The sequence below is a fragment of the Lissotriton vulgaris genome, chromosome 9, assembly GCF_964263255.1.
Source record: "Lissotriton vulgaris chromosome 9, aLisVul1.2, whole genome shotgun sequence".
NCBI lineage: Eukaryota > Metazoa > Chordata > Amphibia > Caudata > Salamandridae > Lissotriton > Lissotriton vulgaris.
This window is the reverse complement of record NC_141697.1, coordinates 986,764,810-986,786,433: the sequence shown is the minus strand read 5'-3', so window position 1 is coordinate 986,786,433 and position 21,624 is coordinate 986,764,810. Positions and strand designations below refer to the sequence as shown.

Here is a 21,624-nt window from a genome sequence, read left to right as displayed (position 1 = left end):
CCAAGGGAGATACCCCTTGACCAGCAAAAATGTGTTACACGAAAAGTTGAGAGGAATTTAGAGTGAGTGAAGCAGGTCTTCTGAAAAACGCTTAGTCATGTAAAAAACCAGTATAATATTATACTGGTAGATAAAAATGCGCGTGCAGTAGTCTTGAAAAATAAAGATCAGGGTCCTACACGGATCACTTAAAAGCTTGAAAAGATGCCAAAGATCTAAAATTGACACTTTAGGGTCTTGTTTATTAATGATGAAAACTCATCTGGACTGTTTCCTCTGGTAGTAGCCAGATAGGTGCTTTGAGAATGGGTTAGTGCAAAGCCTCTCAGCATACATGCCAAGAGCCTTGGCAGGATTACCGGGATAATGTCGAAGATCTGCAAATTCTTTGAGAGTTAACCAAAACTAAAAGGTGAAACTCCAGGAGCCAAGTGTTCACATTCAGTGGCTGTGGGAAGAAGCACAAATATGCCCTCTCTTCCATGTCAGAATATCTCTAGTCTGCAAGTGAGTGGAAGGGCAACCCATCTGCAAGGATATTTGGAAACCAGAACAGGAAAGGCCAAACAGTAATATCTGCCTCCAGATTGATTATGAAAAAGAAGAGGAGCGTGGCAAAGTGAAGATTGAGTAGGTGAAAGGCATAAGATGCTCCATTGTAAAGACATCGCTCGATGATTCATGGTCCGTGTGTATATTGGGGCTAAAATGGACACTTTACTAGAGGACTTAATATGAAATCTCTACTGGGGTGTATACTCAACTCTAAACACACTCTGCGCCAACATCTACACTGACCACACACAAGACAAGCTTATACATTGGCAGAAATGATCCAACTCATCACCGCAGTGCCTTATATAGCTTACATTGTTTAAGTTCTATTATTTCCAGCTACTGTTAAATACCAACACCAGCGTTCAAGAAAGTATACTTCACAGGAATGATGCCACTCCATTACTTATTTTGCAAATTCCCAGTAATTACATTATTTTCAGCCTGTACTGATTTCAAACAAAGAGTGGCTGAGATGATTTCTTAATCTGAACTGCAATATACCAGAGAATTAATTTAAGTATGCCAAACATTAATCATTGCATTTTGCGGAATAAGCTTTCTCCTTGGGAAAGGTATATACAACATAACATTCCATTACCAATCCACAGTTCTCTGCTAACCGAACCCTGCAAAAATCAACTGCAAAACCCTGAGAAATCCTCACTCATACAGACACAAATGTGCTTCTAAAAATTCAAGATAATGCTTAAAACTGCTGCATCTAAAAAAAAAAACAACAGCTGGGCCAAAAGTCCCTAGAAGAACAACATGCCATCCTGCTCTTTATTTTCTCATTCGGACCAATCCTATGCCTTCCTATGCAAGAGACTAGTATCATGAGTCCCCTGAAGAGATTATCTACAAGATTATATCTGTTGTTTGCTACAAGAGTGATAGACTTTGTTGGATGATAGGTGTGTGCCAAAGTCTACGATTGGCTACCCTCTTATTTCATCAGTTTATGATACAACTGGTGGCAGCTGATTTTTTAACAGTTATAAGATACATTTGTACCTAATTCTCACTGAGGAGACTGCCTCCCTACTATCCCCATCATGATATGTATGTAATCCTTAAACCCTTGCATGCTGATGACGGCCCCAATCCGTCATGCACTACGGTGCTCGTGTGCTGATGACGGCTGGGGGACGTCATGAACCCGCCCACTCGCGATTGTGCCGCACAGGCGCAGAATCGCGGCAGCATGCAAGGGGTTAAAATGTGGGATGATTCAAGAGGTTTACTCAGAGCTGTTATCTCCCTGATTACTTAATGTGTGTGTCTGTGTTTGAAACCTCACAACTGAAAGAAAAAGGAAGGATAATTTGTGATCACCTTTCCTGATCCCTGGCAGTTTTAGCAGGTTTGCTTGTGGCCTGGGAGATTCAACACAAACAAATGAATGTGGTACAACTGCCTCACCATCCCTGCACATCCTATTTCTTGTCCTGCCAAATTCAAAGCGACTCAAAAACAGCTGCTGATCAGACATAGGTTTTCCAACTCCAAGCACACCTTCAGAATTAGTTAGCATGTTACACACCTGAAGGAAATGCACGTTTGAATGACTAACCCCCTAAATATGTTTGGCGGTAACTGAGTTTGAGTGAAAAGTTGAGGGGCCAAACGGTCACTGTTTCTATTCATAATTATTTACTAACCGTTGTATACAGCATGGCCCTAACCACTTAGACCACAGAGCACATTACACTAAACCAGAAATACAAATAAGATGAGATGGAAACATATCTACAATAACCAGCATCACCTCCTCAGTAAGGGGATGAAGATCCTAGTGAAGGAACTACTGGAAGGACATGAGTTTAACACAAATGCTCCAAGAGATGGATTACAATTATTCTCCTAATTGAAAGCAAGTTATCATTGAAGGTTTAGATCCTCAGGCAGATCATTCCAAAGTCCAGGAGACACACATACAAATACCTGGCTCATTGTGCTGCTCTTTCATACTCCCAGGAGTTTTAACAAGAGAGTTTTATATAGCACTGGCAAGACCCAAAGGTATTGGAGCGCTTTATAACATTATCACGTCGATAAAAGACAGCAATTAGTTTAGGAAAACAGCTGTGCCAAGAATAAAATCGGGGGTTGACCTAGAAGAAAGAAAAACACAGAAAGGAAACTACAAAAATAACGAGGTATAGAACACCTACATGCTGGGTGAATGCTATCCAGTTGGTTGAGATGCTAATTGATTAGGAGATCCATTATCTGTCTCTTGAAGCTCACAAAGGCGGGGTTAGCTCTAATATATACTAGGATGCAGTTCCAGATTTTAATGGCCATTGCCAAAGAAGGAGTGTGCTCAGGTTCTTAGTTCGTGATTTTTAGGCAGACAGAGGAGCAGGGTGTTTGTGCTTCTTATGTTTCTTGTCTGATCTGCTTTTTTGAGTTTGAATGCAAGGTAAGCTGGTTTACCAGTGTGAAGGTCTTTGAGTGCAACATGCAGTTCTGAAGATGCAACGAGCTTCAATCGGGAGCCAATTTAGTTTTTTCAGGGAAGGCAAGATGTGATAATATGTTTTGATTCCGGTGACATTCCTAGCTGCTGCCTTCAGATTGTTTTTTAAGGGGGCTAGGTGGGAGTTTGCAGTGCCTGTGAGGGTGGCATTCACGTAGTCCAATCTGGAAAGAACCAGAACTTGTGTGCAGAGTTAAGACCATCCCAAGTGAGAAAGGGTTTGATTTTCTTCAGAAGTATTAAGCTGCAGAAGGTGCTCTTCGCTGTATTCTTTATACAATCATTCATGTTGAATCGTGGGTTTAGTGTGATTCCAGTCATTTAGCGGAATCAGCAAGAGTTAGATTGCAATTCTAGGGGTCCCCGGAGTCTGTCCTCTGCTGGATATGAGAAGAATTCCGGTCTTATCTTTGTTGAGTTTTAGGCAGTTGTGAGATGACCAGAGTTGTACTTCTCTGAGGGCGGCACTTAACCAGCGTACGTCATCTAGTGAGGATAATTCCGTCTGCATAGAGGTGAAAGGGGAGATTTGCTTGTTTGAGTGGGACAGTGAGGAGCTCTATGTAGATATTGAACAGTGTAGGCTAGAGGACAGAGCCTTGGGGGATGCCCCAGGCTATTGCCACTATGTCTGAAGTCAAATTGTTTATATTTATTTGTTGAAAGTGGTTTTGTAGGAAAGACGGGGATTATCACTGGACCCCTCCGTCTGCTCCGATCCTTTTTTGAAGAGAGCCCAAGAGAAACTTGTGGTTGACTGTGTTGAAGGCCACCGATAGGTCTAGGAATATAAGTAGGCGGCATCAGTTTGCATCCAAGGACTTGTGTAAGTCATCTACTATATTCAGAATGGCTGTTTGTGAACTGCATAATTTTCGGTAGCCCGAATAATGCAGCTCCAAGAGATTGTTACTGTCAATGTGCTGGTTTAGTTGTAAGAGAACACATCTCTTGAGAATTTTGGCTAGGAAAGGAAGGATGGAGACAGGCCCGTAGTTATCGAGTCCACTTAGGTCTACACCCATTAAAAAAAAAAAACAGAAGAAGTCCGGCATAACCCTGGTCATCAGGGAGCAGTTTATCTTGACCAAAGAGGGGTTAGAGCCTGACCGAGTTTATTTATTTATTCATTTTTTGCCAGAGAGGCTGGAAGGGGGTCAGCGAGGTTGGAGGAGGGTTTGGAGATAGCCATCAGCTCAAATATGTCTGCCTATGAGAGTGGGTTGAGCACCTTCCAGCATCTAGGAGTCCTGATAGACCCTTGGAACTGATTGCATTATTAGTGCTTTGTTCCAAATGCTTCTTTTGGTTGCTCATGTGTTTGTCTTTCAATTAGGAGGGCAGACGTACAGTTCTAGATTTACACGTAATGCAGACCATCTTCTTACCTCTCTCGGCAGCCAATAGAGATATCTCATGTTATGGCAATACTGCCAGATTTTTTGCATCCTTGACAAGGCATGCAGCCATTTGTAGAACAGCTTTGAGGAGCTTTGAGGAGACCTAGTGTTATGTTGGAGAGGCAAGCAACTATAGCATTATCTCAGTCAATGATTGTGTGATAGGACTAGGGTCTATACAGTGGTCCTGAAGTCTGGAACAGAGTTTGCATTTTTTTAAATGGTTAATTGGAATGAGGCAGTCAGGAAGCTAGACGGGAAATGGGTGTAGTCATACAGAGAGTTTGTTTGAGGTGAATCCTAGGGATTTCACATAGGAGACCGAGGTAGGAGAGAAGCAATGGTTGGTATGAAAGGCTTAGGTTTGTGTTGTTGTACTGTTTGATATTTTAAGGTAGATTTGAATGTTGTAGGTTTACTGGTTCAGAGTAAAGAACTGATCGGAGATGCTCCAAGTAAGGTTAAACAGAAGAGGATAGCACCTTGAGGTACGCTGCTAGATAGTAGCTACAGATGTGATCTGAAACTGTCCATTGGTACAAATTGTGATCCAGTGGTGATTAAGTATTGGAGCTGTATCAAGACTAGGCCTTCCTTTACCTTTGCTGTACACATTTATTTTATTGCTGCATTTTTATTTTAAAAATCTGTTTTGAACAATTTTAAGTATATTAAAACAGCATAGACTGTTACATGAGCAATTCAGAACATAAGCTGGACTGAACATGACAAGGCCATTTCGAGGCGAGGCATGGTGCATTATAAACTTTACAGAGGTTGTGTGATCCTGAACAACCTTCTAAAGATGCAGATCATCCATATTTCCAACAAATAACATAACAAAATGGGGACAAGACCTCTCATCACCCAGAGGAAGACAACAGACCGCAAAGTTGTAGAAAAAAGGGGGTTCAAGCCAGGAATCCATGGATATGGAACGAGAAGGGAGTAATGATCTGAAGCAAGACATCCCTGCAGGTGTTCAAGGAAAGGGTGCTTAAGGGATTCCCTTGAGCAACCTTTGGGAGACACGTTTTCCATGAACTGCTCTCTGATTCACTTCAATCAAAAAGATGTAGCACGCTCAGCTGGGAAGAGTAAAACCAAGAATTCTAGCTTGGACAGGTAATCAATCAGTGGTTGCCACAGGTAGGTACATTTCTTTTCAGAGTGGAAAAGTTTGTGTGCCATGTGTCCCATAGCGACCACCTGCCACAGCTTGTTTAACCATTAATTCATTGGAGATAGGGTCAACAGTTTCTAAATAAGATGGATGAGTTGTTTAGCAGCACCGGCCATGTGACAAATCAGTAGAGAATCTGCGTGTATCTTGTCTTCTAAATAAGCTGGTTTTATCCCCAGTATCAGGATGACAGGGTTTCTATGGATGGGGTTGCCCAGCTTTACTTTAGTGGACAGTATTTTAAGAAGGTTTCAATGATATATGGTGCAGAATGCTGTTCCTAAGTCTAATATCATTAGAAGGACTGCAATTAATTCACCCACCATCATTATGGCAACTTTGAGGACGAGTAGGGTGACCATTTGCAAGCATTCTGAGGAAGTAACGCAGAACAATAGAAGTTTATCATTAGAAATGTCAGAAAGAAATTCCACTGAGACAGACTTTTCAAAAACGTTTCAGCAATTTGGACGTCATTGTTGTCCTTGTTAGGCCTTTTCAGTAAAGGTGTGATCTAGTCACCTTTGAGAGAGGTTGGAAATCAGCCTTCTTTGAGTAAGAAGTGGATGCCATTAAGGGAAAAGTGGACAATGTTCTTAGCTTAGGCTTTTAGCACATTGCCTTAATGGGTTCAGCAGTGTATGAACAGGGCTTTGTTTTTGCTGTGTTATGTAGAAAATTGTCCATGTTCATCTGTTTAAAGGCTGACCATTTTGGTATGATTCTACAAAAATTGTAGGGTAAGTTCTGTGTCTGTTTTTTTGTTTTCAATTTTTACAATCTTTTCTGTTAACAAACTAGCAATATGGTTTGCAATTGTGGCTCAGCTGGAAGTTCTTGATTCTTTCAATGGTTACATGAAGTGACTGATGGTTTGGAAGAGCATTATAGGAAAGCCAATCAAGGTTGATGGTACTGATATTGCTACGTTGTTCAGAGAGCTAGTGGATAGAGATGTCTTGAGTTTGAGTTTGAGTTTTAAAATACTTGTAAAGCGCTCATACACCAGCGGTTTCTTGGCGCTACAGCTAACCAGATCCAGGGCTAAAAGACGGGGGAGACTGCTGGGGATTTAGTCAAAAGACTTTGTGAACAAGTGGGCCTTGAGGTGTTTGCGAAATTGCGGGTACAGGGTGATGGATCGCAGATCCAGGGGAAGGGAGTTCCAGAGGATCGGGGCAAGGGTAGCAAATTTCGAGCCTCCCCACTTCTTTGTCCGGTAGCGTGGGATAGTGAGGAGGGACTGGGAGGACGAGCGGAGTTCCCTAGTGGGTACATAGGGGGTGATCTCTGAAGAGATGAATGCTGGAGCCAGGTCCAGTCGGGCCAAGAAGGTGATGGAGGCGAGCTTGAATTGGATCCGGGCTCGCACAGGGAGCCAGTGTAGGGATTTCAAGAGGGGGGAGGAACGGTGGAATTTAGGAAGATTGAAGACCTGGCGGGCCGCCTGGTTTTGTATCTGCTGCAAACGCCGTAAGCTATATGCAGGGATGCCTGCATATAGGGCGTTGCCGTAGTCCAGGCGGGACACCACCATGGCTAAGGTGATGAGTTTGAGAGCTGAGAAGGTGAAGAAACGGGACACCCTGCGTATAGTGCGCAGTGAAAGGAAAGAGGAAGATACCACAGAGCTAACCTGGGAGTGAAGGGTGAGTTGAGAGTTGAGTTTTATGCCGAGGGTTTTGACAGAGGTAGAGGGTTCAGGAGAGGGGCCAAGAGAAGGGGGCCAGAAGAGAGAGGACCAGGGGCTGGATGAACCACCCGTCAACACCAGCTCGGTCTTGTCGGGGTTGAGTTTAAGGTGATTGTGGTTCATCCAGTCCCGGATGTGGAGCATGACAGATTGAAAATTAAGGACAGAAGAGGGGGAAGAGGAGAGGTTAAAGACCAGCTGGAGGTCATCCGCATAATTAAATACGGCGACCTCCATCTGTTGAAGAGAAAAGATAAGAGGAGCGACATAGAGGTTGAACAAGAGGGGGGAAGGGAGGAGCCTTGGGGAACCCCGCACTGAACTTTCCGGACGTCCGCTGTAAAGTCACCCAGGCGGACGGCCAGGGTGCGGTCGCTCAGGAAGGAGGATAGCCAGACCAAGGCAGTCCCCCCGATCCCGGCCGCCCTGACACAGGAAAGCAAGATGGCCGTGTCAAAGGCGGCTGAGAGATCGAGGAGCACTAGGGCCTGGCGCTGGTTGGTATCCATACCCTCCCTGAGGTTGTCCAAGACCGAGATAACAACGGACTCCGTGGAGTGTGCGGGGCGGAAGCCGGCCTGGCGGGGAGCGAGAGCTCCATGAGTCTCTACAAAGGAGCTCAGAGCGCAGGTGACATGGCGCTCGAGCACCTTTGCCAGAAAAGGTAAGAGGGAGATGGGGCGGAAATTGGCAGGGACAGAGGGGTCTGCCCCAGGTTTTTTTAGAATCGGCACAATAACCGCAGACTTCAAGGGGGATGGAACCACACCTTGAGCCAGAGAACTGTTGAGGAGGTGAAGAGGGGGGTCCGGGCAGGTAACAAAAATATGACGAAGAATGTGAGCAGAACAGGGGTCGAGTGGAGAGCCAGATTTAACCAAATGTACCAAGGAAGACAGGGCTTCCTTAGATATGGGGGGGAGGGCAGTGAGATGTCCCTTGGGAGGGGGGCATTGGGGGTCAACAAAGGAGGGAGAAGGGGGCCTAAGTCTACGTTTTAGATCGTTTTGGTTGACTTTTGTCCTGTTTGTAGTGAAGTAAAATGATATTCCTAAGTGATCCGACCAATTAATATTGAGTGTAGTCTCGGGGTGAATGCAATAAGGTCTGCAATGTTTCGCATGTTGTCGGTAAACAATGAAACCATTTGTGACAGGTCCTGTATGAGCATGTTTCATTTGGATTTGCAGAGAAAGATTTTGGGTAGATTTTCCAGCTAATGTTGGAGTCTCCCAGAAAGATGTTGTGAGTATTTTGTCAGCATGGATGCGTTATGTTCTTTTAGAGAAGGTGGTGGTGTAACTTGGTGGTGGTGAATTGTATGGAAGTATATAGTTTTGTATTGGTTCTCTCTAATGGTAACTGAGAGGAGATCAAAGAAGTGAATAATAGGGAGTCCACTATTACGCAAGACAAACTATTCTTGACAAAGAAGACTATGCACCTCACTTCCTGTTGAGTTTGTCTTTGTATAAAATAGGATGGACTTCAAGGACTGGGATGTCGAAGGATGATATGGATTTTGGTAAAACCTCAAGTTACAGTGATTAATAGGAAGTTTAGAGAATGGGATTCAATAAGGTCTGAATTTCAAAAGAATTAGCTTGAGTAGCTTTTGCATTAATACGTATAAATGGTAGGGTGGGTTGTTTGAGGGGTTGGTATTGGTGAGCATGAGTGATTGTGATTTCAATTAGGTTTTCAGGGTGGATGCACTGGCTTGGTTTAATACACAGAATGAATGTCTCTTGATAGAGTGAATGATAGGGATGGTGAACCCTGTGGGTCTTGAGATGTCCATGTTGGACTATATTAATAGTGGGTTTGCATGCATGAGAACTGGGTTTGTCGACAAGGAGAGAGCCTTCCAGAGGAGATGTTAACTTTGTGAGAGCCAGGACTTTAGAAACCAAATGAAAGAACTGTAAACCCAGAGCAGGCTTGCTTAATTATGGCCCTTGAAGGAGCCTGTTGGATTTAAAGTGAATGGTAATTTTCCCGAAGCAACAACGGCGGGCCTCCTATGCCGCACCTCGTGCCAGTTCCTATACGTGAGTTTGCTGTGCAAGCTACCTCTACGCTAGCCATTGAGTGAGGTCACTGTGCTCCAGATCAAAGAATATTGTAACAAGCTGGGGTGAGCAGCTCATGAAGTCCGATAGGCCATGTTAGTTAGAAAAATAACTTCTTTATTCCAAAAAATCTTTTAAAATTCATCGAGTATAGACAACACAGCCAACGCGTTTCATTCCCAAAAACTGTATCACTTGTAAAGTACACTTTGTAAAAGATGCCAGCAATAATTGTTAATAGCGGTTGTTTTTGCAGCAGTTGACTTCTCACAACGAACAATATACTCCTATGTAGACCTGTTTATAACAGAAAAAACGTCCACTGGATAACTGGAAGAAGGGTCTAAATGTGGTATGATAGCCCACGAAAGAAGGTCAATGACCAGGTATAGGCTGTTGTGACCGCCCAAGACACTTCAAGGAGTTATAGTGAATGGATCCGTGTGTAAGAAATCATACACCCTCACAGGACAAAATCAATTGGAAAGGCAATTTGGAGCGCCTCTATATTTTCTTAGCATCCCCAACAATATATTCCAAGGGCGGGCCCGTTTGAGCCAGTTAGAGACCGGAAGAGGCCGGGCTGGGCCCCCCTCTAACCACCCAGGCCATCCAGGTTAGTTGTTCCCTCAGCCCTGTTACATCTTGGTTATAAATTTCCTGGGATCCTTGTACTTTGCACTTTTTGCCTTCTTTTTGTCCCCTGCCAAAATGTCAACTCATGAGGGAAAAGGCAGATCGGCGTTGGCTGGGGCAAGCGTCGTTGGGACTTTGGATCAACTTTTAATCAGAGCCATCTCTATCTTAGCCCATGAAATTGCATTGACCGAGCGAAGACTCTCCTTAGATCCCCTGCAGACCAAACGTTCATCGCTAGGTGGCTTGATGGCTGAACGCTCTCCTGAATGCCCTCTGGCCCTAACCATGGACTCCCTTGATCTAGCAAGAGGCGCCAGACAGCCATCACAGGCACCTCTGGAAATTTCAACAATTATGGAGGTTCGATCACCCCCTTACCTGTGGAGATGGCAGAAATGGCAGAAGAGGGTGTACCTTGTGGTATTACTCCACGCATTGCCACAAGGTCGGTGCCCAAACCCATTACTCCATCCATGGCTTCAACCCCGGAGCCGGTCGTAAAGAGGAAGAGGGGGGGGGGAGAGGGGGGGGCTTCAAAGGCAGAAAAATGCTGAACTGCAAAAAACTAACAGGAATGGTGGAACAGTATCCCCATTGTCTTCAGTGCCTGTGCCCGTAACCTCTACTTCTGTTCAAATGTGGATGCTCCACTGTCTGATGCCCATGAAGTCTTGTTGGTTAAAATCTGTTCTAGTCCTCATTATCCCCAATCCTCGACAGACTGACTTTGATTGAGGAAAGACTAACCAACTATGAAACGCTTCTTGCAACTAAACTTTGTACCATTGAGGACACTTTGGGTAAAATTATTCGGCCATCTGAAATTCAAACAAACGTCTTGTGTGACCCTGTTAACCCTAAATCCCTTCCTGCCATTCCCCCTTTATCCAATTTGCCACTTGTATCAGCTAGTAGGAATGGTGGGGTGGGTACTGTCTCTAAGGATGACCGAGTCCCACTGGGTGGCCATGAGGATGAGATAGGGAACACGTCGAGTGAATTTGCACCGCTCATTCTGAGTACTCCCAAGGGGAAGCGGGTAGTAATCCCCGGGGCAGGTCTCCCAGTAACTCTGTCCAACACCTATCTAATGTTGGGACTGGAAATCAGGTCAACCCCTCCAACCGTGACACATTAGCCATGCAGGATTCTCTGGGCCGCAGCATAGGTGCAAATGGTCCTTGAGTATTACACCTTCCACCGGCCGCCGCTCCTTTAGTGGTGGTCCTAAAGAATGTACCGACTCTACAGGAGGGGCAGATAGAATCCACTGAGCAGTTGATGGCTAAAACAATGCACTGGCTTAGTGCTCAACTTAAGGTAGATGGGGTTCAGGGATGGGATATCTGTAACCAAATTATTATGGCTAGAAGCGCATCTTGGGTTGGACACTACACAAAGGAAGGGTGGGGTGACTGTGTAGTTCCCAACTTTAATAATACCCATGTTGTTAGATTTTTATTGGGTCACTTAAGGAGTAGAAATCAATGGCACCTTTCCGGGAAAATTTCCCTCTTGCCTTTAGGTTTCTTCTATAGACCCCATTATTTTCCTCCATTAGAGGGCAGGAGCAGACTCACACCAGAAAAACCTATAGGTAGTCTCTTGGATTTTAACCACACTAATAGATTTGCTCCCTTGTCTGGTTTAGATGCGTGCAACTGAATGACTCCTGTAGTTCTATCTGCGACTGAGGTCACATTTAGCTTACCTTCCACTTCCAATGTGATTGTTTCAACTCCTCCGCTGGTTATAACCGGGGGTCAGAGCATCCTGTGGCCCTGACGCTGTTAGATCGGGGTGTAGGTATCGCTCCCTGCACATTAAGTTTGCTACCATGGAACATTGCTGGTTTATCATAGAATACAACTTCTTATGATTGGTCTACTCTTATTGAGCTTTATGATATTATTGTCTTCCAGGAGACCTGGTGTGAGAAGTTGGCCTGGTATATGATGTTCACTATTCTAATGAGCACCTTGCACCAGTCCAAACAGCCCTTATGGTGATGGTTGTAAAGTCAACCTTATAGACCAGCTATCCTAGTGGTAGCATGGACAGAGCAGTCTTAGGCTAAACTCAAGAGGGCATGTGAAGCCAGCTGTTTTACCATATGCAATCCCTTTAATACCAAGTGAAAGGACACCACACAGGTTATATATATAAAATATATGTATTTATTACTAAATTAATCCTATGAACTATGAGGTCAGAGGCACAAGCACATAACAAGATACTCAAATGTCATACAATAAGTTGCACAAAATACAGTAATGCCCTAGGGGCACTTCGAACCATATATTAAAATAGTGGTATAAGAACCACGTCACGAACAAAGGATAGGTCTAGGGCCTAGGGAATCGCTGGGGCTACGCTGTACTACCAAAGGTTAGGAAGCAGGTGGCCCACGGGAAGCGTTTGCAGTGTCTGAACACAAATGCGGGTTCACATGGAGTTAGAATGGGAACGAAAGAATTGGAAACTAGTTCTTTTTGGTCACTTCCGACGGGAGTAGGAGAAAGCCACTTGAAACTAGGACACTAGGATAGTTAATCACTACAGGAGCACCAAAGTACTTTCGTTACCTCACCCACAGGAAGCGGGAGCATAGGTCTCAAAGTGTGTCGGGTTTTGTCGCTGTTTCCTATGGAGCCTTGGAGAAAGATGCTGCAGGCGACCAGGAGAGAAGTGTCCGGTTGGATCCAAGGGTGGATCGAAGATGAAGAGTACCTGAAAGCAGAGGGGACAGAGTCTGGGTCACTAGCCAGTGACCAGGATGGAACCAGGAAGGAACCAGGCGATGTCGGGAAGAAATCAGGTGATGTTGTGAAGCTAGTCTCTGCTGCCACGTGGACCAGGAGGTGTCGACGACGACCAGGAGCTGGGCACGGACTGCCCCACGAAGGATCTCGCTGTCGGCGGTGTCGGCTTCCGGATTGGAGTCAACAAGCCTTGGCAAATGCAACCCACGCAGGATTCGAAGAGGGCTTCTGGATCAGACCAGCAAGGTCTGATGGACTTCTCCTTTTCAGGGAAGCAGGGGCCAGTCTGGAGTAACCAGACCAGCGTTGGAAATTCATAGGTTCGTCGTCACAGAGGCCACTAGACAACGGGCAAGTGACCGGACAGACGCGACGAGCAGGAAAATGCAGAAGGGCCCCACGCAGGACTAGTGGAGTGTGGAGGGCTTATCTTCGGTGCAGTTGGTGCTCGGGGCTGGGGCTTCTCAATCCCCAGAGCACAAATTCGAGGGTGCCTCAGAAGTTGCACGGAAAGCAATTCGCTGGCTTTCCAAGATGGCCGGTCCCACGTCTCACGCCGCCTCCACGGGTCTCAGCTTTGCTGTGGCTGTGGATCAGGCTGAAGGAAATCTAGAAGTCCGGGTCTTGTCAGGCTCTGTGCTCGGGCTCCGGCGGGAGCGCCGACAAAGCAAACCGTTGATCGCTTGATGGTGCCTGCTTGCACAGGGTGGTCACTCCTTGACCACAAGGGAGATTCTTCAGTCTTCTATCTTCAAGTAGAACGTCGAAGGTCCAGAGTTTCGTTTCAAGTTTCAGTCAGGCTAAATCTAAAGTCTTGGGACTCAGCTCCTACCTATATACCAAATCTAGGGGCTGGATTACCTGCTAGGTCCATCCTATGGGTGGGACCAGGGAAGGGGGGGTTACACCCCTTTCCCTTTGTCCAGTTTCGCGCCAGAGCTGGGGCTGGAGTGCCCCAGCACCGGTTTGAACTGGACTATGTATGGGACACCTTGTGTGCCCCGGGCAGTGTCTCATTGCATTCAGCCCTCCGTGCCCCAAGACACTATGGCTTGTCTGGGGTGGTGCTAGCACCTCCCAAGACAGGAAACCTATTGTCCAAGCCTCCCTCGCTGGAAGGGCTCCCAGCAGCAGGAGGTCAGACTTGTGTCTGTGGCAGCAGCATCCATTTTGTGATGCTGAGGCTCTGGTTAACTTTAACCGGGATTAGTAGGAACAACATGTCTTCTCCCTCTAGAAGGGTGGAATGCTACCCCCGTCGCCAGAACTGGCGAGGGGGTAGTATTCCAAAGCGTATGACACCTTACACAACATGTTTTGATAAAGCCAAACCAAAGTTAGCATTCAACCGCGAGGATTATAATGCACTTAAGAGTATATGGTATGGCAATATCATAGAACAGCTATAAGGACATGGTTCCGAAAGCTGCAGACAGGCTCAGCTCATGCTAGAGCACCATCTCACATAAAACCAAGCACTCTGCCTTCAGGATTGTTAAGGCCTGCCATAGGAGTGAATTATAGGTGCATATGTGTCTATATATAATGCTAGATATAGAAATACTATACCTAAGCAAGGGGTGATTACAGGACCTTGCCCCAGCTGAGTGATCAGCCAGTTGTGTCAGTTTGGATGGCCAGCCAGGGGTGGCATAATACATGCTGCAGCCCCTGGTAGGCCTGGGATGCACCTATGCCCTTGGTACCTATGGTACACTATACAGGGGCTCATAAGGTGACCCAATATCCAATTGGAGATGTACCTAGAGTACATGGAGTCCATTTTACAGTGAGAGCAGATAGTTGACCTGGGATCCTGCTAATCAGGGCCCAGGCTAAGTCGTAAACCAGCTAAATACAAGGCAAAAAATCTGGGGTAACCATAGTCAGGTATCCACCTTCCTACACCTGGTCCGTGAGTACTATTTTCCAACCAGGCTATTTGTCCTTCAGCAAACCGGCCATTGCGAACCCCAAGGGGCGGCCTTCGGGAGGTTTAACTGTTTGGGTAAGACAGCAGGTGGGCTTCTAGGTAGGAGAACTGGGGATTGACAATCCAGATATACAGGTTTTTAGAAATAAATTCTCAACATGACCCTGATTTTATAATGATTAATGTCTACGCAAGAGGTATGGCCGGCGGGAAAGCCTCACCGACCATCTCTAGCCTAGATTATTTTATCAAGTCACTGATGGGGAAACATAACTGGGTAATTGCGGGGGATTTTAATTGCACGTTTGAGCTGCTTGGCCCAGAAGACGCCAGTCTTACTAGCGACGAGGATACGTCCTGGGTCATTCCATCGTTAACGCTCCCCCCAATTAATAAATGGACGGAGGCAGCAATGCAATTAAAAAGTTTGACACTGGAGGGTGGGCTCAGGGCGGTTAATGGGAGATCCAAATCTGATGAGAATGGGAGAAGAAGTAGTAGGATTGACTACTTCCTAATAAGCTTAGAATTGTGGTCAAGGCTAAAGGACATAGAGGTATTAACTAGACCAGAGAGCGGTCATGATTCACTGTCGTTGACATTAGGAGTAAAGGGTCGCTTACTGCTGAGAGGCGGAATGGAGACCATCAGGGCAGACGTTGTTATGTCTCACGACTGTCGAAGATTAAAAAGGGCACGTGTCTCAGAAGAGGAGGGCACCATGGCACAGATAAGGTCTACTCTTGAAGAGTCCCTTGTAGCCCTATCCTATCTTGATTCCAGTGTGGCTGGCCTTACGACTTTTATAGAGACCCATGAGTCCCTGTTTGCTAAACTGAAAAGCTATTTTACTAAAAATATCAAAAGATCCAATGTAACCCCCATCCATAAAGCTGCAAAATGATATGACGGGGAATGTAGGATAGATTTCAGACATTTGTCCCAAGTCATTAGGGTGGGATCTGCACAGGAGGTAAGGGAACTAAGGGCAGACTACTAGGCTACACAACTCAGGGTAAAGAAGGCTTACGATGAAAATAGATGGAGGGACCGCCTAGAGGCATGCAAAGGGAAAAACTGGTGTCGGTTCTGGCACTTAATTAAATGGGGCAGTGGTAGTGCTGACCCGGCTCCGGTTAACGTTCCACCAGAAGTTTGGGTCGCACATTACAAGTCCCAATTTTCATCACCTGAAGATAGTACGATCTACCAGCCCTGTGCTGTGACGCACTCAGTCCTTTCCTTCACCCTAGCGGAAATCGAGAGAGCCCTCAATGGTGTGGCAGCAGGTAGGGCTCCTGGACCGGATTGTATCCTGGCGTATATATTTAAATCAGATCGGGAGAACTGGTTGAAATATATCCTCTTCCTTGCTAATGGTTTGGCAAGATGTGCACCCATTCCGGAATCCTGACGCGTGGCAGAAATCAACCCCATTTATAAAAAGGGGGATCGCGCAAGTCCATCTAATTATAGGCCCATAAGCCTCATAGACCCCCTTCAAAAAATTGTGGCGAGATTAGTGCGAAGTAGGGTAAATAGTTGGATAGATGAGAAAGAAATACTATCCATCTAACAAGCAGGATTTTGTTCCCATGTTAGCACTATCGACCAAGTTTTTTAGATTCATGATGATATACTGGAACACAGTAGTCTTAACAGGGGGGACACTCTATGCAGCATTCGTAGATCTTAAATCTGCATTTGATTTAGTCCCCCGCCATAAGATGTGGGAGGTTCTTAGGGAAGCAGGGATGCCTGCTGAGATCTTATCTTTTGTTGTAAATCTACATGAGTCTACATGTGCCCAAGTACGATGGGCTCAGCAGGGTGAGCTAACAGACCGCTTTCCTGTGAACAAGGGAGTAAGGCATGGGTGTGTTCTGGCCCCTACCCTCGCTTCATTGTTCATAAATAATGTTATCTCATACTACTCCGAATAGTCCACGGATGCACCTACTTTTGCTGGATCCAGGGTTTCACTATTATAATCCTCTCCTCTGAGGCCCCTACTTTTAGATCTAGGATGTATTTCCTTTGAGGAGGCTGCAGGTTTTAGACCACTTGCCTATTGGCGAAGACTTTGGACAACCCCGGAGCTAGCATCTTATGCAAAAGATGTTAAGTCCATTAGGGAAGCAGATAAATCAAACAAAATTTCTTGGCTACAAAAGATTAAGGCATTGTTATCTGAAATGGGCCTCATTCACCTGTGGGAGGACCCAGAGGGGAATTCCTTTCCATCTAAAAGAGATCTTAAAGCCTTATATAGGGACACGGTTTATGTAAAGTCGCTGTCCTCGGTTACTAGTGGTTCCCTCACAGGCCTCTTTCTTGAATATAAGTGTGAGCATAAGCTGGAGGCCTATTGGGACATTATCACATGTCCTGGTGATAGAAAACTCTTCCACCAATTTAGAATGGGAACATTCCCCCTAAAATCGTTCACTTAAAAAGTGGCGGGATGACCAGGATATAAAATGTGACACTTGTTTAACTGAGGACAAGACTCTATTGCAGGTCCTGTTTGTGTGCCCTGCATACAAGAGCCCTCAGCTGAAATGGCTCAAGCAAGTTTGTACTATGGGGGTCATTAGGATGGCGGACGGAAACGTGTTCCGTCCGCCATGGTCGCGGCAAAAATACTCCCGACCGCTTCGCGGATAATCGGCGGTAGCGATTAGGATATTACTGACATCAAACACGGACGGATCACATTAAACACCGACCGCGGCGAAATCACATGAAAGACCGCCGCAAGCGGACGGTACCACAGAAAGACCACTCTGCCGTGGACGCAGTTACCGCGGAAACAGGCCCAACCGCCGCAAGACCTGCGAAGGGTCCGTCCGCACGATTAGGATAACCCCGCCATCCCAACGGAACTCACCACCTCCCACGACCGCCGCAGAAAAAAAATCATAGACAAACTGAGCATGACTGCGGAAGGACCAAACTAACATCACCCCTGCCGTCTAACCGATTCAAAAATGGCGGACGGAAGTAAATAGAAAACACACAAAACAGGAGACACACTCACCTGAAACACCCACCCACAACAACTACACGCCCCAATGACACCCCCCCCCCCCCAGCACAAAGAGCACCCAAGTCATCACACTTACAGAACACCTGACTGGCAACAACCATTGGGACACAACAACCACACAGAGTATAAAATGAATCCCTTCTATTACCACAATCCTTTGCATCACGGCATAGCTGGAAGAAAGAGGCAGAATAGCACAAACAGCAGACACACACAAACACACATACAACCTGCACACCAACACACCCACCACACAAACCCCCACAACACCATCCCTACATACAACACCTGCACACCCCACCCCACCCCACCAACACCTTGCACATCACACACCATGGCACCCAAGAAAAACCCAAAGTTCACAGAGAGTGAGTTGATGGTCATGGTGGATGAAAGCATACGTGTCGAACCACATCTGTTTGGTACCCTAGTCCAGCAGACCACCTTGGCAACCAAAACCAACATGTGGAACAGGATAGTGACCAGAGTGAATGCTTCAGGGACCGTGCCGCGCACCAAACCTGAGATCCAGAGGAGGTGGCACGACCTCCAGGCAAGGGTGAAAGGCATCTGGGCCAAGAACCACCTGCGGGCACACCACACTGGCGGCGGCACTCCCCCGGAACCTGTACCATTAGCCGAATGGGAGGAGAAGGTGCTGGGCATACTGCATCCTGAGAGCCTGGAAGGAATAGAAGAGGGACTTGAGGCTGGTAAGTACAAACCAATGACCACTATCACACTGTCATGGTCTGCCTTGCACAACTGCCAAGACATCTCCCAGGCTCCAATTCATGCACGTGGACCACACAGTCACCCAAGTGTGAAGGCCTGGGCTCAAATGCACCCACCATGACCAAGCACAAATGTTGCCTCCTACGTTCCCAGGCGTGCATGTTGTCAAAGCAGCCAAAACCACAACTCCCAACAGGCCCCCATGTCTACAGGGAGGGTGGGGGTGGGTGGGGGGGGGGGTCTAGCAGTACAACTCCCAACAGGCCCCCATGTGTACAGGGAGGGTAGGGGTGGGTGGGTCCAGCACTACAACTTCCAACAGGCCCCCATGTCTACAGGGAGGGTGGGGGTCGGTGGGGTGTTGGGTGAGAGACCAGCACTACAACTCCCAACAGGCCCACATGTCTACAGGGAGGGTGGGGTGGGTGGGGTCGTGGTTCCAGCACTACAACTCCCAACAGGCCCCCATGTCTACAGGGAGGGTGGTTGTCCAGCACTACAACTCCCAACAGGCCCCCATGTCTACAAGGAGGGTGGGGGTGGGTGGGTCCAGCACTACAACTCCCAACAGGCCCCCATGTCTACAGGAAGGGTGGGGTGGGTGGGGTCGTGGGTCAAGCACTACAACTCCCAACAGGCCCCCATGTCTACAGGGAGGGTGGGGGTGGGTGGGGGGGGGGCGGGTCCAGCACTACAACTCCCAACAGGCCCCCATGTCTACAGGGAGGGTGGTGGTGGGTGGGGGGGGGGTGGGCCCAGCACTACAACTCCCAACAGGCCCCCATGTCTACAGGGGGGTGGTTGGGTCCAGCACTACAACTCCCAACAGGCCCCCATGTCCACAGGGAGGGTGGGGGTGGATGAGAGACCAGCACTACAACTCCCAACAGGCCCCCATGTCCCATCCCAGAGCAAGATGGAGTCCGCCCACCATTTGCTGACCAGTGCATCTCCTCCTTCAAACTTACAGGTAGGTAGCCATCTTCACAGGGGCACCATCCAATAGCAGGACCGGACCACACATATCCATGTATTTTCTCCCCACCTCCAGACCACCATAATGCCCAGTACTGTCTACCACACCAACATGATGACACCAACAACCATGTCCTGATTCCATAGTAATTTGTAATGTAACAACAACAAACCTGTCATGTCCACAGCATTGATTGTTAAATTCTTGTCCCTCAGGTGATCGCAACTTGACAGGCAAAACCAGCAACCGCAATGCACCAGTCGCCCTCCTCACAGTCAGGACTCTCCGGTGAAGATTCCATGGACACCTCGGGTGCAGAGGACGATGCTGGCCCAAGTACACTCCCAGGGCCATCAGACTCCCAGGACATCCCTGCCTCCACCACCTTGGCCAGTGTCACAACACCAACACCTGCCATTGTGAGCTGTGCAGCTACCACCACCACCACTCCTGCCTGTGCCACCCTGCCTGACCCATCGACATCTCAGGCTAGCAGGGAGAGTGAACGGGGGAGGACACAGGTGAGGCCACAGGTCACAACCAGGAGTGCAGGTGCAAGGCGAGGTTGGGAACAACACCCAGCCCATCCTGGGACCGAGGCCCTGGATGCCATTGCCAGAGTGGAAGCCTCCTACGAGCGGTTGCAGGCACAGGCGGATCGGGCACACCAAGACTCGCTACAGACCTGCCAGCTGTTGCGGTCCATGGACACCCGAATTGGACAAATTGTTGACCTCATGGGGCAGCAAACAGCTCTTTGGAGGGAGTGGTTATCCAGCGCCACACCACCTCCCCCAAGTGGCCAGCAGGACAGGGCACCAACACCACCTCCCCCTCCCCCAAGTGGCCAGCGGGACAGGGAACCAACACCACCGCCACCATCACCTGAGGCCACTGACAGGATGTCGTCACTGAACAACCTGCCCCCACAGCTGGTCCCGCTCCGGCTCCAAGACGGAGGGGCCATCCGAGGCTGGATCCAGCTGAGAGCAGTGGCAATGCACCATCCACCCGCTCGAAGAGGGGCCGGCACGGACTTCACCCTTACTTGAGCCTGGCATTCACTCTGCGAACTATCTTGCCTCACAATGCCAAGCATTGGCACACGTCTGTTGGACTAGGTCTACATCACAAAATGTGGTGTCCCCACGGTGTTTTCATCTGACATGACCTTTAACTCTCACTCCCCCCCCCCCCAACACCTATTTGTAAATATGCACAAACAGTAATCCACACCCTGTAAATAAACACCACGTTAACACTCAATGCGGTGTGACCTCCATGTAGGTCAGGAAACTGAATACACCCATCACACCACACAGCAACATCCCACAAACCACACTCATCACTAATAAAGCGGATCACAGGACACACATCAGGGAGCATTGCATGTACACCATCTGCCACAACCATTTGTGAACAGAACATACCAGAACAGGCAGCATTCACACACCATATACACACATCACCAGCAAACATACATCACACTTTGAACACCAGCACAAGAGGTAGTTACTCACATTCAAGGAAAGTAGCGAGCAATGAGCTGACGTCTCTGGTCCACACCTTCTTCCTCCCCACTCTCCTCATCACTGGACATGGGTGGTATGGGAGGCGGAGCAACCTGTTGGTCTGCAGGGTCCATGATCAGAGCAATATTATTGCATAAGGCCAGGTTGTGGAGCATGCAGCAGGCAATCACGATTTTGCATACTTTGCCGGGTGAGTATTGTAGGGCCCCTCCGGTCCTATCCAGGCAGCGAAACCTAGACTTCAGCAGACCAAATGTACGTTCCACCACCCGACGTGTCCTCCCATGGGCCTCATTATAGCGCATTTCACCTGGGGTAGTAGGATTCCGTAGGGGGCTCAGCAGCCACGGTCTGTTTGGGTACGCAGAGTCGCCTTGGTGGGGGGATGACAGACACATACATCATTACCAGGATTGGTGGGAACAGCATGGCACACATCAACACAGTAGTCATCACAGCACACTCACCTACAAGCCACGCACGTTCTTGACACAGATTAGCCATCAGTTGGGGGACAATGCTGCTCCACAGGATGTGGGAGTCATGTGCGGACCCAGGAAATCTTGCGCACACATGGGAGATGATGTGGTCAGCCAGGCACACCACTTGC

At 47.5% G+C, this 21,624-nt stretch overlaps 1 protein-coding gene across 1 annotated transcript in view; it reads right to left on the bottom strand.

Moving 5' to 3' along the window:
• LOC147692680 (F-box only protein 27-like) overlaps positions 1–21,624 on the bottom strand; it is a 294,364-nt gene that overhangs the window by 54,363 nt on the left and 218,377 nt on the right. The gene's annotated exons all lie outside the window — the stretch shown is intronic.